Below are 20085 nucleotides of genomic sequence, written 5' to 3'. Positions count from 1 at the left end.
AATATACTGGTAGGTTAATTGGCTTTCAACAAAATTAACCATAGTGTGAATGTGTGTGAGTGTATGTGTGGTAGGGAATTTAGATTGTAAGCTCCACTGGGGCAGGGACTGATGTGAAAGGGGAATTTTTCTCTGTAAAGCGCTGCGGAATATGTGTGCGGAATAACTGGTAATAATAATAATAATAATAATAATAACAAAAATAAATATAATTTTCAGAATCTAAAACCCAAAAATACCCCAAAAAGTGTCTAACATCTCTGTCACCAAAGGTTTTCTTCCCCAGTGTTATCATCTAAGCTATATGTCTCTTTTGCTGGACCATTATGGTGTGCTTGTAGATTTTTTTTTTTTTTGTGTGTCTAGACTAATGCCTTCCCTACGTGCACATATAATGGACCAATAAATTGATTTGAACAAGTAGCAATCTATGTATCACTGTTCTGAGAGGAATGGATTAGATTAGTAGTTGGAGGGTATGCTGATCCTTTTAGTGCCACATTGGAGGAACTTGGTGTTCCTACAGATGAGTACGGTCTCAGTTTAGAAATACATAAATGTATGACCCAAGGTAGTTGCTATTATTATGTAGCATAGGACCACTAGAGCAGAGACACCTTGCCAAGGCTGGTGGCTTATCATATGTTTGAAAACTGAAATCTCTGCATTACTATTATAATGTAGGATGTACAGATGTGTCCTGCTCATTGTTGCTGTGTATAGCATCTTACCGTAGAGGGATCACGATGCGAATGCAGAGCGGCATGCTACGCTCATTTGCATTGCTGGTGAATCCCATTGAAGTGAATGGGAGGAAGGCACACGCCAGCTCCCATTCAAGTCTATGGCATAGCAGTAGCATTCGATCACACTTGCCCCACTATGCCGTGGCATCCTTTCTGTGATGTGTACGCATCGTGGCAAGGATGCAAAAGGACACATCTGTACTGTATGTCTCTTTTTCTGGTCAATTATGGTATTCTTGGGGAATTTTATTTTTCCTAGTTTAGATTACCCCTCCCTTACATGCACATGTGATGGACCAATAAATTGATTTGAGCAACTACCATTCAGTGTACCACTGTTTTGAGAAGCATGGATGAGATCAGTCATTGAGGGGTATGATGACTGATGGAGGAACTTAATTATCGGTGAGCACCCAAAGCAGGTACCATTATTACTATATGATAGTGTACGACAGCCAGGGCAGAGATGAGTTGCAGTAGCTGGTGGATTGATTACCATATGTTTACAGATGTATGTAACGGAGATCTCTGCATTACTATTTTCATGTAGGAAGTACAGTGTGTCTCTTTTGCTGGTCCATTATGGTGTGCTTGGGGAATTTGTTCATTATGGTGTGCTGAAGGAATTTGTTTGTGTGTTTGTTTTTTCTAATGTAGATTAACACCTTCCTTAATTTGAGCAGCTACCGTTCTGTGTATCACTGGATTTCTGGACTGAAATAATAATCTTTTATAGCACATAAATTGCTGTAGCTGTTAAGAAGGCTCCAGTCTCTTGTCAGCAATTATTATTTCTAAAACAAAAGGGGACAGGTCTCATAAATATTTGGAAATAAAACCTTCCTTTAAATGTTTTAAGTATTTTGTGAACTGGTTCCAGGTGGTTGTCAACTCCATTTTACTGCACACGGAATCACTACTGTTCATAAGCTATGAGGCCATGCTCCTTTCATGCGTGCACATTTGAAAATGTTAGGAGGTATGAGCTTTGATGGGAAATCCATTCTAATTTGTAGTAATGAACAAGGAATCCATGCTCAGTGGGAATCCCCATAAGTGGGGACTCTCAAACTTATGAAGCTGTCAAAAGACCAATTTCATCAAGTGAAAAGAACTGCCATCAATAATACACAATTTGTATTTTATTAATTGGTGAACTAAACCCTTAATATAAACACAAAAACATATATTTCCCTCTAAAGATTACCACTGAGCAGTAGCGGATCTTGCTACGGACACGCAGGATTTTTGCCCGGGGGGGCCACCTTCTGGAGGGCGCTGCTGCCGTGGCAAGATCCGCTACTGGTGGTGCCCCCCGGTGCTGTCCGGTGCTGTGCGATGACATCACGCACCGCACGGCATTGTGGGACCGGCACATACACGCTAGTGGTCATAATTGACCTCTAGAGTCTATGCTGTGCTATGGAAGAGACGTCATGACGTGTCTCCCATAGATCCAAGGAGCGGAGCCAGCGGCTGGATACAGAGGACAGCAGCGGTTGGGAAGGAGGAGCGAGGATTGTGAGTATTTTTTTATTTATTTTTATTTTTTTGGTGATCGGCACTACTGGGGGCACAACTGCTGAGGGCACAGCTACAGGGGGCATAACTGACCATGCCCCTTCTCCAAAGCCACGCCCCTAGTTTTTCCTCCTGGGCGCCACAAGGCCTAGATCCGGCTCTGCCACTGAGTGCCGTGATCCATTGCGGACTGTTACAACAAACAAGAGGTTCAAACTTATATACATTATCAATCTATAGCAATATCGGTACAGGAGATGAAACAGGTCACTGCAAAATGTTACACAAATGTATTTTTCTGTAGAATCAAGATGTTTTGCAGAGGTATCAAGTTTCGTAAGTATAATCTTCAAGATCAGCTTTTGCTTTGCAATTCAGTACTGCAATTGTATATTTGCATTTTGTGAAGCAGAATACAGTGAACAATTCATTGTGCTCTATAGTGTAGATGGAAAAGGAACACTTAGGGGTCTATTTACTAAGCCTTGGATGGAAATAAAGTCGACAGAGATGAAGCACCAGCCAATCAGCTACTAACTGTCCAGCCTGTGAAATGTCAGTTAGGAGCGGATTGGCTGGTACTTTATCTCTGTTGACTTTATCTCCATCCAAAGCTTAGTAAATAGACCCCACAGTGGCCTTTTTCAAAGTTGAATGAAATGTAATTGTAAAATGCATTTGGAAAACATTCGCAATTTGCGCTTTATATTTTGAGTTGCCAAAAATCTCTACAAACATAGTTAGCAAATGTGATTTCCTCCACAAGCAAGTAACAGGAGATGCGCCAGTAATAGGGCAGGAGATGTGGCTTGGTTGTAACTGCAAAACATGTTAAAACTCTCAGTAGCAAATTCATACTCAGCACAGCTAATGGCCGGAAAGTGCAGCTAATAAGCTCACAGTTTGATTGAAGCATGACACACAACTATAATTTGATTGTTTACTTTATATATATTCCCAGAGTGGGAAACAAAACTTTATTATTGTAAAATATATATTTAGAAAAATGTATTTGTGCTTTTAAATTTCAGTTTCAGCACTTTATTTTCTTTTGCATTAATTAGTGTGACTTAGATACATTTGATCAATCATCATCATCATCATCATCATCTCATAACTTGCACTAGGGCTTTAGCACCACAGCTCCAGCCCCACAACTTTTTTTTGCAGAAACTTGCCTCAATACACCCATAACATGCTCTTACTGCTTTGACTATGTGTTCATGACCAATACAATCCATGACTTGGCTGCTTTATTGTAGAGAGTCGCAAGTGCAGGTTGTTTGAAATTAAACTACCTGAAAGCCTACAACTCACCATCAGACATTTACATGAAAAAAACTATAAAAACTCAACATACTATAGCAAACTCATAATACTAAATAATAATAATAATAATAATAATAATAAATAAATAAAGAGATGGAGACAGTTATTGGAAATACAAAAAAAGCACTTCTTATTTACCAAAATATTAAGAAAAAGAGGAGGCGGTAAGATAAGAATGGTAGTAGCTGATAAAGAACTGATAAACTGCTAAAACCAAACTAGCATACTAGCAGTGAAATCCTTCAGAACAAAAAGGCTTCCCAGGAAGTTGAAAGCCCAGCTAACTGCCAAAAAACCCACACCACTTTCCGCAATGACTAATCACTGGTACTCTAACAAACACACAAGAGAAACCAACTGCCCAGCAACAGAAAAACAATAACTGAACCACCTTTTCTGAAAGAGAGAACATGTCTTTGTGTTATGCACACCAGTGCCAGCAGGAATGTACTGGTGTCTGAACGGTGAGGGATGCAAAACAAATGAACTCACAGACAGACTGGGGAATATGACATTACATACACAGAAGGTGATAGGGTAACAAAATAAACACAAAGTGAACAGAGAAGCCCAAAGGCTAAGAAACTGGGTGTCTCCCTAGTATTAGGAATGCTCAGATGGAAAGAAGCAAGATGTAGTGATTTAATACGTAGATAACCCGAAATGCTGTTGCTAAGGGCAACAGCAAAACCCTAAAGGGTTACCAACGAGTGTGGCAGTAAAATCCTTGGTCAGAGATGGAATAATAGACACAAGGAGAGTCTCCACAATCCTAGTCCTCACTTGCAGTGCACTGGTTCAGCTTACTGCCACTAAACTGACACCTGAACACCTTGCACAGTGAGAAAGGATTTTGGCAGGCAAGTCTGAGAATACAGTCGCAAACTTGCTAGGTTCACAGAGTAGCAAAAGAACCCCAGCAGGTTAAACGACTGACTCTAGTCTTACTGCTAGGTCTGGATTGGCAGAGTGTAATACCAAATCCCAAGGCCTATTTGCAGTAAGCAACAAACAAATACAAAGTTTACACAGTACTAGCTAGCTTTCAGGAACTGACTAACCAACAAAGATTCAGCAGCATCTGCCTAACCTGAGAAGAGGGTTTATATAGCAGGTGCTGTCCACGCCCCACTCAGACCTCACAGACTGTGAGCACAAAAACCAGCACCGGATCCCCTGCCGTGCACAGAGCCTGTAACCACTGCACAGCAAAAGACCCAAACTGGAGTATCAGCTACGCTCAGGTTACTCCGCTAGCACTTGTCTCCCGGTTGCCATGACGACGTGGCAGCTCAGAGCAGGAGACCCTAACAGTACCCCCCCTCTGACGAGGGGTCAAAGAACCCCTACCACCGGGTTTATCGGGGAACTGCGAGAAGAAAGAGCGTAACAGTCTGGGGGCATGAAGATCACAACTGCGCACCCACGACCGCTCCTCCGGGCCATACCCCTTCCAGTGCACCAAAAATGACAGCCGACCCCGAACCATCTTGGAGTCAAGAATCCTTTCAACAACAAACTCCCTCTGGCCACGTATCAGAAGAGGGGAAGGTCTTCCACTGGAAGAAGGATTACTAATCGCCCGTTTTAAAAGGGAACAATGAAATGTTTTATTGATACCCAAAGAACGGGGTAGATCTAACTGAAATGCCACCGGATTGATAACCCTAGTGATCTTATAAGGACCGATGAACCGGGGGCCTAACTTATGAGATGGCTGTCTCAACTTCAAATTCTTGGTAGACAACCAGACGAAGTCTCCTAATTTGAAGCTGCAGGGTCTTTTCCGCTTATCAAAAACCCTTTTGGTCACTAATGACACAGACACAAGGGCTTTCTTCACTTTCCTCCAAAACCTCTAAGGACCGAAACCACAGAGGAACCACCAGGCGTGGAGTCCAGGGGGTCAAAAGAATTGGCCTTAGGATGATGCCCATACACACAAAGGAAGGGAGAGATCCCTGTAGCAGAGTGAGCTGCGTTGTTATAGGCAAACTCCGCCATGGACAGATGAGCAACCCAGTCAGTCTGACACTTGGTGACATAACACCTGAGGAACTGCTCCAAGGACTGGTTCACCCTTTCAGTCTGCCCATTAGACTACGGATGGTAGCCTGACGACAAGCTGACAGAAATCTGGAGATCGGAACAAAATTCACTCCAGAATTTGGCCACAAACTGGGATCCGCGGTCAGAGACCACATCAAGTGGCAACCCGTGGAGGCGCACAACATGCAGCATAAATAATTCAGACAGGCGTCTGGCCGATGGCAGCCCAACCAATGGAACGAAGTGTTTTGATTCCCGTACTCCAGACCAGAGGAGATCTTATGGCAGAGGTCTGAGTACTGGAAAGATATACTGGTTGTGGGAGCAGGAGAGCCTAGTAACCCCTGGCGCCCTAACTCCGTTGTCTCGCCCGTGTTATCAGAAATCCCCTGCGAGACTATGGTTGCTTGAGCCCATGGCAGCCGCGTTCGAAGGGCGGATTATGTCTGCCCAACCCCGATGCCCCCTCAGGTCTTAATGGGAGACAAAGGGAAATCCGAGACAGGGTGATAACAAGGGGCCCTCTGACTAAGCAACCAGGCCAGGGGTTACAAGCTAACTAACTAAACCAAAAAGTATGTGCGGACTAGCCGCCAGGGAAAAGGACAACCAAAGATCCACTGATCCGTAACTCCTATCCAGCACCGCTGGATACCAGAGTGGATCAGGGGGAGCGGAATCCTCCGCAAAAGCTCCAGAACACAAAGATACAAAATAATAAACAGTAAGCGGTCAAGCCGCAACACACGGCTACGCCGCAACTCACGAACACCACAGGATGTTAAAGGTGCTCGGTCAGACTCCAGGAACAGATGACAACTTCCGAGTACAGGATCACTGAGGACAGGAACAACCGGATTGAGCAGGACTGGAAACTCTCTGTAACCGACACAGGCAAACAGGAAGCTATCACCGGCGTCTGTGAGAAGTCCAAAGGGTGCTTATAACTGTGAGCTCCCCAATCAGGAGCCAGACTGGGTAATCACAAGTAATGCCGTGCAGCTTGCATGCTGCACGGCCAGCACACCATTATACAATTAGAAAAGACCCAGCAACGGGGAACGCGGCCCGAACGTGGCGTCCCCGTTGCTAGGGTCTGAGCGGCTCCGTGCGCCCGGCGTCCAGCGTTGCCAGGGAGCCGGCGGCTGAATGCGCACGGCGTCCCTGGTTGCTAGGCGCCGGGCCGCACCGACGAGCGGACCCCGGCGCCTAACAGTACCCCCCCTTGAGGAGGGGTCAAGGAACCCCTAAAGCCAGGTTTCCGAGGAAATTCTCGAAAAAATGCCCTCTTGAGCCTCGGGGCATGGAGATCCTTATCCAGGACCCAAGACCTTTCTTCTGGACCATAACCTCTCCAATGCACCAAAAAATAAAGCCGACCCCGGGACAACTTGGAATCAAGAACCTTCTCAACTAAGAACTCCTGCTGACCCTGTACAACTATTGGTGATCTCCCCTGAGATATCTTATGAGGAAATCTACTGGACGAAACATATGGTTTCAGCAATGAGCAATGGAAAGTATTTCCGATCCGTAAAGTTTTTGGTAAACGTAACCGGAAGGCAACTGGATTGACTTTTTTGATAATGTGAAATGGTCCAATAAATTTAGGACCCAATCTGGCTGAGGTTTGTCGAAGTTTAATGTTGCGAGTCGACAACCACACCCTATCTCCTACTTTAAAAGTGCACGGCCGCCGGAGCCTGTCAGAAAATCTCTTTTCCTGAAATGCCGCTTTTCTGAGAGCCAGGTGCACTTTTCTCCAAATGAGCCTAAGATGAGAGGTCAAGGTCAGTGAGGAGACAGAGGAATGTTGAAAAAAGGAATTAGCTCTGGGGTGAAAACCAAAAACTGCAAAAAATGGAGACACATTGGTGGAGGAATGACAGGCATTATTGTAAGCGAACTCCGCCAATGGAAGAAACTCAGACCAGTCATTTTGGAGTTTGGCCGAGTACAACCGCAAATATTGTTTTAGTGATTGATTAACTCGCTCAGTCTGCCCGTTGGATTGGGGATGGTAGCCTGACGTTAAAGATAATTTCATCTTCAATGAGACACAAAAAGATTTCCAAAACTGTGCAATGAATTGTGGACCCCGATCGGAAACAATATCAGTGGGTAACCCATGGAGTCTGAAAACATGGCGGAGGAACAAGACTGCCAATCCCTGGGCAGATGGCAATCGGGGAAGAGCAATGAAATGGGCCATTTTACTAAAACGGTCCACTACCACCCATATGACTCGGCATCCGGCTGACAGAGGGAGGTCCACCACAAAATCCATGGAGATATGAGACCATGGCCTAAGAGGAACATTCAAGGGCATAAGCTGACCGATAGGCAAAGAACGGGGAACTTTATGCTGTGCACAGACCTGACACGAAAAAACAAACTCCTTAATGTCTTTGGAAAGACCAGGCCACCATACTGAACGGGAGACTAATTCCAAAGTCTTAGCGATTCCCGGATGCCCGGCAACTTTGCTATCATGAAACTCCGTCAAAACAGTTGCTCTCAAAAACTCAGGGACAAAAAGACGACCAGCAGGAGTATTTCCAGGAGCCTGATGTTGAAGCAGCTTTAACTGGGTAAATAAATCCTGTGTGAGGCCTGCCCGAATGACTGAAGACGGAAGTATGGGAGTAACAGGACTGTTGTCTTGAACTGGAAGAAAACTGCGTGACATGGCATCTGCCTTGGTATTCTTGGAACCTGGCCTGAAGGTGATAATGAATTTGAAACGAGTAAAAAATAAAGCCCAACGAGCCTGCTGGGCATTCAGTCGTTTAGCTGATTCAATGTATTAAAGATTTTTGTGATCAGTCAAAACTGAAATGATATGAGTCGCTCCCTCAAGCCAATGCCTCCACTCCTCGAAAGCCCATTTAATAGCCAGCAATTCCCGGTTACCAACATCGTAGTTGGATTCAGCAGAAGAGAATTTCCTGGACATAAAGGCACAAGGGTGTAATTCAAGGGAATCCGGATCCTTCTGAGATAGGATAGCCCCTACTCCAACCTCTGAGGCATCAACCTCAACAATGAAAGGCAATTCTGGGTTGGGGTGTCTGAGGACAGGGGCTGAGACAAAGGCTTGTTTCAAGGCCTGAAAAGATAGCTCGGCTTCACGTGACCAATTGGTAGGATCCGCTCCCTTCTTAGTCAGTGCCACAATGGGAGCAACTAGGTCAGAGAAAGAGTGAATAAATCTTCTATAGTAGTTCGCAAACCCTAAAAAGCGCTGAATTGCTTTTAAGTTGGTGGGTTGCGCCCAACTAAGGATGGCTTGGAGCTTTTTTGGTTCCATACGGAATCCCCGAGGGGAAATAATGTATCCTAAAAAGGATACCTCCGTGACATGAAATTCACACTTCTCCAGTTTGGCATATAGGTGATTTTCACGTAATTTTTTTAGAACCTGACGCACCTGGGTAACATGTTGTTCTACAGAGTCAGAATAAATCAAAATATCGTCTAAGTAGACTACAACGAATTTTCCAAGAAATTCACGGAGCACATCGTTAATGAGATCCTGGAAAACTGCCGGAGCGTTAGACAGGCCGAATGGCATAACCAGATACTCATAGTGGCCTGACTGAGTACTGAATGCCGTTTTCCACTCATCCCCTGACTTGATTCTGATGAGGTTATATGCTCCTCTCAGGTCAATCTTAGAAAAAATCACAGCCGAACGTAGCTGATCAAAGAGGACAGAGATCAGTGGCAGAGGGTAAGTATTTTTTACTGAGATTTTATTCAAGGCTCTAAAGTCAATGCAGGGTCTGAGTGAACCATCCTTCTTCTCTACGAAGAAGAAGCCTGCACTTAAAGGGGATTTAGATGGCCTGATAAATCCTTTCCCTAGGCTTTCTTTAACATACTCATTCATGGCCACAGTTTCAGGTCCGGACAATGCATATAACCTTCCCTTAGGCAAAGTGGCACCAGGAATTAGCTCAATAGCACAATCATAAGGCCTATGGGGAGGCAGAATATCCGCATTGCCCTTGGAAAAAACATCAACAAAATCCTGGTATTCCACAGGAATGGGTGCGGGAATGGCAGCAGCTATTCTGATGGGAAGCGTAATACATTCCTTATTACAGATGGTACCCCATTGTGAGATCTCCCCCGACTGCCAATCAATGATGGGATTATGAAAGGCCAGCCAAGGGTGACCCAGAACCACTGGAACTGCTGGGCAATGGGTGAGGAAAAACTAAATTTTTTCAGAATGCAGAGCTCCTACCGAGAGTAGAACAGGAGGTGTACAGAGAGAAATAACCCCATTGGACAAGGGACTCCCATCTAAACCATGCATGGTGATACACCTACCCAAGGCTAACTGAGGAATACCTAAGGTCTTGGCCCATGTTAAATCCATAAAGTTCCCTGCAGCTCCACTGTCCACAAAAACAGAGACCAAGGAACAGAGGCTGCCAAAGGAAACTTTAGCTGGGACTAACAGTGAATTATTTGAGGAGATAAGCTGCAGACCAAAGTGAACCCCCTCACAATTCACTTGGTCGAGACGTTTCCCGACTTGTTCGGACAACTACGGGCAAAATGTCCCTTACCTCCACAGTATAAACAAAGACCAGAATTTTGCCTTCTGGTTCTTTCTTCAGGAGACAGTTTGGAGAGACCTATCTGCATAGGCTCCTCTATGTCCACAGGGATGGAAAAAACACAAGGAGTTGACCCGACAGATGCTCCTTTTTCAGCCCTCCGCTCTCTGAGCCGACGATCAATCTTAATAGAGAGCTCCATGAGTTTATCGAGAGTCTCAGGAGCGGGATACTGAAGGAGACTGTCTTTTATAGACTCTGATAAGCCGAGGCGAAACTGACTGCGCAGGGCTGGGTCATTCCATCCACAGTCGTTCGACCAACGGCGAAACTCCGTACAATAAATCTCTGCGGGATTCCTACCCTGTCTGAGAGCACGCAACTGACTCTCGGCGGATGCCTCTCTATCAGGGTCGTCATACAATAGCCCTAAAGACTTTAGAAAAGCGTCTACAGAAAATAAAGCCGGATCGTCTGTCTTTAAACCAAAAGCCCTGGTCTGAGGATCCCCCTGGAGCAGAGAAATAATAATTCCAACCCGCTGAGCCTCCGTACCTGAGGAGACTGGTCTCAAACGAAAATAAAGTTTACAAGACTCTTTAAAATTAAAAAACTGTTTTCTATCCCCAGAAAAACGGTCAGGCAGATGCATCTTTGGTTCAGGAATGACCCTCGGGGAAGTCCGTAACAGATCTTCCTGTGACCTCACCCGAAGGGACAGATCCTGAACCATCTGAGTAAGTTCTTGAATCTGGCTAACTAGAAGCTGGCCAGGATTCCCCGACACCGGTGGGATTCATGAGGCCGACAAATCTCCCAACTGAACAAGGGAAAAATTAACTCCTGTTTAATTTTAAATTTTAGTCTGGCCGGTGATAATGTTTTGATTCCCGTACTCCAGACCAGAGGAGATCTTATGGCAGAGGTCTGAGTACTGGAAAGATATACTGGTTGTGGGAGCAGGAGAGCCTAGTAACCCCTGGCGCCCTAACTCCGTTGTCTCGCCCGTGTTATCAGAAATCCCCTGCGAGACTATGGTTGCTTGAGCCCATGGCAGCCGCGTTCGAAGGGCGGATTATGTCTGCCCAACCCCGATGCCCCCTCAGGTCTTAATGGGAGACAAAGGGAAATCCGAGACAGGGTGATAACAAGGGGCCCTCTGACTAAGCAACCAGGCCAGGGGTTACAAGCTAACTAACTAAACCAAAAAGTATGTGCGGACTAGCCGCCAGGGAAAAGGACAACCAAAGATCCACTGATCCGTAACTCCTATCCAGCACCGCTGGATACCAGAGTGGATCAGGGGGAGCGGAATCCTCCGCAAAAGCTCCAGAACACAAAGATACAAAATAATAAACAGTAAGCGGTCAAGCCGCAACACACGGCTACGCCGCGACTCACGAACACCACAGGATGTTAAAGGTGCTCGGTCAGACTCCAGGAACAGATGACAACTTCCGAGTACAGGATCACTGAGGACAGGAACAACCGGATTGAGCAGGACTGGAAACTCTCTGTAACCGACACAGGCAAACAGGAAGCTATCACCGGCGTCTGTGAGAAGTCCAAAGGGTGCTTATAACTGTGAGCTCCCCAATCAGGAGCCAGACTGGGTAATCACAAGTAATGCCGTGCAGCTTGCATGCTGCACGGCCAGCACACCATTATACAATTAGAAAAGACCCAGCAACGGGGAACGCGGCCCGAACGTGGCGTCCCCGTTGCTAGGGTCTGAGCGGCTCCGTGCGCCCAGCGTCCAGCATTGCCAGGGAGCCGGCGGCTGAACGCGCACGGCGTCCCTGGTTGCTAGGCGCCGGGCCGCACCGACGAGCGGACCCCGGCGCCTAACACGAAGTGCGCTATCTTCGAAAACCTGTCAACGACAACCCAGATGGCTATCATCCCCGAGGATTTGGGCAAGTCCACCACAAAATCCATTGAAATGTGGGTCCATGGCTTAGATGGAATAGAGAGTGGATGTAATGGGCCAACAGGAACCCCTCTAGGAGTCTTATTTCGGGCACAGATGTCACATGCCCGAACCCACTGATCCACATCCCTAGCCACCGAGGGCCACCACACCGCCCTAGATAGCAACTCCCGAGTTCTGGCAATACCCGGGTGACCTGCCGACTTCTTGGCATGGAATTCCAGAAACACTCGCTGTCTTAACCTAGGAGGCACAAACAAAAGACCTACCGGAAGGTCTGGAGGAGCCTGCTCCTGTGCTCTAAGGACTAATGACAAGAGGTCCTGGGTAATGCCCACTTTAATACATGATGGGGACACAATGGGCAATGGCTCCTTGGTGGTCTCCTGGATTGGAGCAAAACTCAGCGAGAGCGCATCAGCCTTGATGTTTTTTGACCCAGGGCGATATGTTATCAAAAAATTAAAGCGAGCAAAAAACAAAGCCCATCGTGCCTGCCTGGCATTGAGGCGCTTCGCTGACTCTAAATATGCCAAATTCTTATGGTCGGTGAGAATTGAGACCACAAACTTAGCCCCCTCAAGCCAGTGTCTCCACTCCTCGAGTGCATCCTTAATAGCCAACAATTCCCGGTTACCCACGTCATAATTCATCTCGGCATGCGAAAATTTACGGGAAAAGTAAGCACAGGGATGAAGGCGATTATCAGACACCCCCATCTGAGAAAGCACTGCCCCAATACCCATCTCAGAGGCATCCACCTCCACCACAAAAGGACGCTCTGGATCTGGGTGTCGCAGCACCGTGGCCGAGACAAATGCCCTTTTGAGATGGGCAAAAGCCACTTTGGCCTCACAAGACCAGTGAGCAACATCCGCCCCTTTCTTAGTGAGTGCCACCAAGGGCGCCACTATAGACGAAAATCCAGCGATAAATCGTCTATAAAAATTTGCAAAGCCCAGAAAATGCTGAAGCGCCTTCAAACTAGTGGGCTGCACCCAATCCAGGACTGCCTGTACCTTGGAACCCTCCATTTGGAAACCTTCTGGGGAGATAATATATCCTAGAAATGCGAATTGCTGAACTTCAAATTCGCACTTCTCCAGCTTCGCCCCAAGCCGGTGGTCTCTGAGTTTCTGGAGGACTAAGCGTACATGCTTCCGATGTTCCTCCAGGGAATGGGAGAAGATTAGGATGTCATCTAAGTATACAACTAAGAATCTATCCAAATATTCCCTGAGCACATCGTTCATGAAGTCCTGGAAAACTGCCGGGGCATTACAGAGCCCAAAAGGCATCACCAAATATTCATAATGCCCTGAGTGGGTATTAAAGGCAGTCTTCCATTCATCCCCCTCTCTTATTCGGATTAGATTGTACGCACCGCGTAGGTCAATCTTAGAAAAAATGGTGGCAGTGCGAAACTGGTCAAACAAGACCGAAATGAGAGGCAGTGGGTATGAGTTTTTAATCGTGATACGGTTCAATTTCCTGAAGTCGATGCAAGGTCGCAACGAACCGTCCTTTTTACCCACGAAGAAGAACCCCGACCCAACTGGAGACTGTGAAGGTCTGATAAATCCCTTAGCCAAGTTCTCCTGAATGTACTCAGCCATAGCCTGAGTCTCAGGACGTGACAGGGAGTACAACCTGCTCTTGGGAAGCTTAGCATTCGGCAACAAATCAATGGCACAGTCATAGGGGTGATGGGGAGGTAGTACCTCTGCAACTCTTTTGGAGAACACGTCCGCAAAATCTGCATAACATCCTGGCAATCCTGGCAAAGTTAGCTGCGAAAGCCTGACTGGAAGGCTCAAGCAACTCCTGAAACAATCAGTACCCCAACTAAGAATCTCCCCAGAGACCCAATCAAATTGAGGATTATGGGCCCTTAACCAGGGTAACCCCAACACCAATGGGGCAAAAGTACAGACAGTCACATAAAAGGACAATTTTTCAGAGTGTGTGGCTCCAATAAACAAAGAAATCTGGCTAGTGCAAGAGGTAATTTTACCCTGGGATAATGGTTCCCCGTTTAACCCACAAATCTCAATTTCCGATGCCAAGGGTACTAAGGGAACAGAGTGTTTCAGGGCGAATTGGCGGTCCATAAAAACCCCGTCGGCCCCACTGTCCACAAAGGCCTCAGTCTTGACAGTTTGACCGAGGATCTTCAAGGTCACCGGAATGATAAAAGTCTTCTTGGGAAATTCTGACTTCTGGCCTGACAGGATATTTCCCATCACCCTCAGGCCCTGAAGTTTTCTGGCTTTTCTGGGCATGATACTACCACATGACCTTTATTCCCACAGTACAAACATAACCCCTGCTGTCTCCTCCGCGTCTTCTCACGCGAGGAGAGGCGGGTAGCCCCAATCTGCATAGGCTCCTCGGAAAATTCCTCAGAGTCTGAGGTTCCCTTGGGAAAGAAGGAAACCTCGGTCTCCCTTTCAAGCCTGCACTCTCTCAGCCGTCTATCCACCATAATGGATAACTGCATGAGCTGATCCAAGCTATCAGGCAAGGGATATTGTACCAGTTGGTCTTTTAACTGGTTAGAAAGACCTCTTCGGTACTGGTGTCTCAGGGCTGGGTCATTCCACTGGGTATCATGGGCCAACCTCCGAAACTCCGTACAATAAACCTCAACTGGCCTTCGCCCTTGCTTAAGGATCGAAATCTGAGCCTCGGCTGAGGCTATCTTGTCAGGGTCATCATACAACTTGCCCAGTGCCGTAAAAAAAGCATCAACACTTTTAAGCGACGGACAGTCAGGCTGCAACCCATATGCCCAGACCTGTGGGTCTCCTTGTAGCAAGGAAATCACTATGCCCACCCGCTGAATCTCCGACCCAGAAGACTGAGGCCTAAGCTGGAAATATAGCTTGCAGCTCTCCTTGAAACAAAAGAACTGCGAGCGATCTCCAGAAAAACGATTCGGGAGATTTACTTTCGGCTCCTTAACCCCTGAAGGTACTGCTGCTGCGGGAGCTCCGCCAGCGGCCTGCGAGGTGTGCATTTTAATGAACAAATCATTAAATTGTCGAGTCAGGACCTGCACCTGATCGACCACCTGTTGCAAAGTATTTTGAGGGGTATGCTCCATATTCCCACAAAATTTCAACAGGAGTATTAGGCTGCTGAATATGTTATGCACACCAGTGCCAGCAGGAATGTACTGGTGTCTGAACGGTGAGGGATGCAAAACAAATGAACTCACAGACAGACTGGGGAATATGACATTACATGCACAGAAGGTGATAGGGTAACAAAATAAACACAAAGTGAACAGAGAAGCCCAAAGGCTAAGAAACTGGGTGTCTCCCTAGTATTAGGAATGCTCAGATGGAAAGAAGCAAGATGTAGGGATTTAATACGTAGAGAACCCGAAATGCTGTTGCTAAGGGCAACAGCAAAATCCTAAAGGGTTACCAACGGGTGTGGCAGTAAACTCTCTGGTCAGAGATGGAATAATAGACACAAGGAGAGTCTCCACAATCCTAGTCCTCACTTGCAGTGCACTGGTTCAGCTTACTGCCACTAAACTGACACCTGAACACCTTGCACAGTGAGAAAGGATTTTGGCAGGCAAGTCTGAGAATACAGTCGCAAACTTGCTAGGTTCACAGAGTAGCAAAAGAACCCCAGCAGGTTAAACGACTGACTCCAGTCTTACTGCTAGGTCTGGATTGGCAGAGTGTAATACCAAATCCCAAGGCCTATTTGCAGTAAGCAACAAACAAATACAAAGTTTACACAGTACTAGCTAGCTTTCAGGAACTGACTAACCAACAAAGATTCAGCAGCATCTGCCTAACCTGAGAAGAGGGTTTATATAGCAGGTGCTGTCCACGCCCCACTCAGACCTCACAGACTGTGAGCACAAAAACCAGCACCGGATCCCCTGCCGTGCACAGAGCCTGTAACCACTGCACAGCAAAAGACCCGAATCGGAGTATCAGCTACGCTCAGGTTACTCCGCTAGCACTTGTCTCCCGGTTGCCATGACGACGTGGCAGCACAGAGCAGGAGACCCTAACACTTTGTCCCCTTGGGATTATATACCCGCAGATTTACTTAAAAACATTCAGTTGCCCAAACATAAAAAAAGAAAAGCTCATTTGCTTAAATTTTTCTTAAAGAAATACTCAATGATGTTTGGTCGCAACTTGTTTTTATGTCCAATTCTACTGACAAAATGTGCAAAATTTTGTGGAATTCACAAATATGTGTATACAGTATTTTGCAGGACACATTTAAAATTGCTACCCTAATATGTTACACTTATTCTGTTCAACAATTTTTTTCTAACTGATGATCCTTTATTAAGAATCACTAGCTTAGTGAATGACTAGCTCATACTTCCAACTATCCCATTTTTAGCTGGAAAGTTCAGCTTTATTGACACTGTCCCATGGGCTACAGTGTCCAGTGGGCATTTTGGGAAGTTGGAGGACACTCTGTCACCACATCACTAGAGGCAGAGCAATGAATGGAAACATCACACAGGGGGCATAGCCTATTTGACACATGGCCACATCTCATTTCACAAGCGAGTAACTTTGGTGTCTGTGGGAAGTCCAGGTCGGGGAATTAGAATGTTAAGAGGTACTGGGGTAGATGCATTAACCTGGAGAAGGCATAAGGAAGTGATAACCCAGTGATATGTGCAAGGTGATAAAGGCACCAGCCAATCAGAGCCTAACTGTTAATTTACATATTGGAGCTGATTGGCTGGTGTCTTTATCACCTTGCACATATCACTGGTTTATCACTTCCTTATGCCTTCTCCAGGTTAATACATCTGCCCCACTGTATGCTAGCTTTGGGTCTCAGTGATGTCATGAGCTCCTAACTGATAATAAACATTCTTACATGGTGCAGCTTGACCACTGTGAATAGTCACATGTACTCTTTAGAAAACCATCTTATCTTTTGCAAATTACAAATAAAACATCCTTTATTTACTTCCTAGTCGACAATACCCTATCACAGCACAGTCCTTCAAAAACTATAAATTATATAATCTGAATTGTGTTTTAAAGACCCAGAAAAATTATTTCAACAATTAAAAGAAAAAAAAAACACAAAGTGTTGACATGTTTTTGTTTGAGAAAGTTATTTCCTGGAAAGGATAAAAAAAAAAAAAAACACATGTTGGAAAAGAAGTTCAACTTATTCTGATCCACATGGCAATCAAGAAATGCTTTTTTTGGCAATGCTCCAGACATGTCTAATTAAATTAGAAATTATTAATATTTTATAAAGTATGAAATTGGAAAAAACTTTAAAAGTGTAGTTCAAGAATGTTTATCAACCTCAGCAGGTGCCAGAACCTTTAACTCCACTTAGTTCAATGACTGGATTTCTAGGTTGCACAGAACTGCATTTGTCAAGTAAATCAACAGAATAGCAATATTTTAAATATGGTGTGTGTGTGTGTGTGTGTGTGTGTGTGTGTGTGTGTGTGCGTGCGTGTGTGTGTGCGTGTGTGTGTGTGTGTGTGTGTGTGTGTGTGTGTGTGCGTGCAGTGTCGGACTGGGGCATGTAGGGCCCACCGGGGGAATGCAGTGGTATGGTCCCATGTTTAGGGATGTGGCCAGACCACAGAGGGGGTGTGGCCTGCCACCTCATTGGTTTGACTAACATTAGAGAGTGCAACATCTGTGCCCATTCACAAATATATGCAGTAAATTCAGCTGGTGCATGCATGTTAATATACCAGATTAATAACAGCAATGCATTGTAGAAAATACACCATAGTACAGTATAAGGTAACATATGTAGAATGTATAATTCAAGTGCACAGTCTGGAACCTGATACTTAGAGCAGGAGGTGGGGCCCCAGGCAGTGGGGCCCACCAATGGTGTCCCATGTACCCCTGTGGGCCAGTCCAAGCCTGCGTGTGTGTGTGTTTGTGTGTATACATAGATAGATTAAAGTGTAAACAAGCGCCGCAACCTTTGAATACAGTAACCAATTTAGAACTATGCAAATACTACAAAAAGGCAGCTACTTTTGTAGTCAGGGCAGCGTGTGTGTAGGTGGCTGCCAGGGGAACCTGGACGTTCAACGACGCGATGCCGGACCATGTGACCGGCGCTTGTATACGACGTCATCCGCTCACACGCAGGGAAGGAAACTCACGTCTTCCCCTGATTGATTGCTGCACCTCCCGCAGGCGGGACCTCGCTACACATAAAGGTAATGATTTTGTCACATTATTCACTTCTTACATGTTCACCTTGACAAAGGGGTGTTCGCACCCCGAAACGTTGGATGGAACTTTTCTACTTTGATATGGATTAAACACTGTTTGGTTTGAATTATCCACGAGTCTGTCCCTGAGTGCCACTGCATGCTAGGAATCGCTGGATGTGTTATTGTTTCCAGAAGGCACCGGGGCTCCATTCACAAGGAAGGGTGAGTGCCTATCCGATTTTGCATATATATATATATATATATATATATATATATATTTATATATATTTAGATAGATAGATAGAGAGATAGATAGATAGATAGATAGATAGATAGATAGATAGATAGATAGATATACTGTTGAAGGAAAAAAAGAAAACAATATATACATACATGCATATTAGAGATGTGCGCAGTACCATTTTTGCAGGATTTGGTTTTGGCTCTGAATCATCATTGCTGAACTGCCAAACCTGGTTTTGGATTTTCATTTTTTTTCCAAAAAAATTACAGAAAAAGCTAAAATCACAAAATTTTTGGTCCTTGAGTATTATTTACTTCAATAACATTAATATCCAGTCATTTCCAGACAATTTTGATCACCTCACAGCTCACAATATTGTTTTCACAAATATTGGCCAAAGGTTACAGCAAGCTGGCTCATTACTGAGTGACAGAGCAGTGGGACAAACACATAGCAGAATAGAATTTTCCTTGGGCTCTCCCACCCATGATTATGTTGAATATTAAAAAAGACATGCACAGTTTAACAAACCAAGCACTTCAACGACAGGAACTGCCACTTTTGTGGCTGAAGTGCTTGCTTTGTTTGGGACCACACAAAACTAGAGATGTGCGGCGGGCACTTTTTGTGTTTTAGTTTTGGTTCTGGCTCCATGCTCGTGTTTTGGATCTGGATTGGGTTTGCCAAAACCAACCTTTCGTGTTTTAGTTTTGGTTTTGGATCTGGAGGATTTTTGAAAAAACATAACAGCTAAAATTACATAATTTGGGAGTAATTTTGATACTATGGTATTATTAACCTCAATAACATTAATTTCCACTCATTTCCAGTCTACTTTGAACACCTCACAATGTTGTTTTTAGGCCAAAAGGTTGCACGGAGGTGGCTGGATGACTAAGCTAAGCGACACAAGTGTGCGTCACAAACACTTGACCCATGTAGAAGTGGCAATGCAATGGCAGACAGGATGGCAGATTTAAAAAATAGGCCCCAAACAGCACATGATGGAAGAAAAAGAGGTGCAATTAGGTAGCTGGATGGCTAAGCTTAGCAACACAAGTGTGCAGCACAAACACCTGGCCCATCTAGGAGTGGCACTGCAATGGCAGACAGGATGGCACTTAAAAAAACTAGGCCCCAAACAGCACATCATGTAAAGAAGAAAAAGAGGTGCAACGAGGTAGCTGTATGACTAAGCTAAGTGACACAAGTGTGCGGAACACACACCTGGCCTATCTAGGAGAGGCACTGCAGATGCAGACAGGGTGGCACTTAAAAAAACTGGGCCCAAAACAGCACATCATGCAAAGAAGAAAAAGAGGTGCAATGAGGTAGCTGTATGACAAAGCTAAATGACTCAATTGTGCGGCACAAACACCTGGCCTATCTAGAAGTGGCACTGCAATTGCAGACAGGATGGCACTTAAAAAACCTAGCCCCCAAACAGCACACCATGCAAACATGAAAAAAAGGTGCAATGAGGTAGCTGTATG

Source organism: Pseudophryne corroboree, chromosome 7 (genome assembly GCF_028390025.1).
Source record: "Pseudophryne corroboree isolate aPseCor3 chromosome 7, aPseCor3.hap2, whole genome shotgun sequence".
NCBI lineage: Eukaryota > Metazoa > Chordata > Amphibia > Anura > Myobatrachidae > Pseudophryne > Pseudophryne corroboree.
This window is presented reverse-complemented; position numbering follows the sequence as displayed.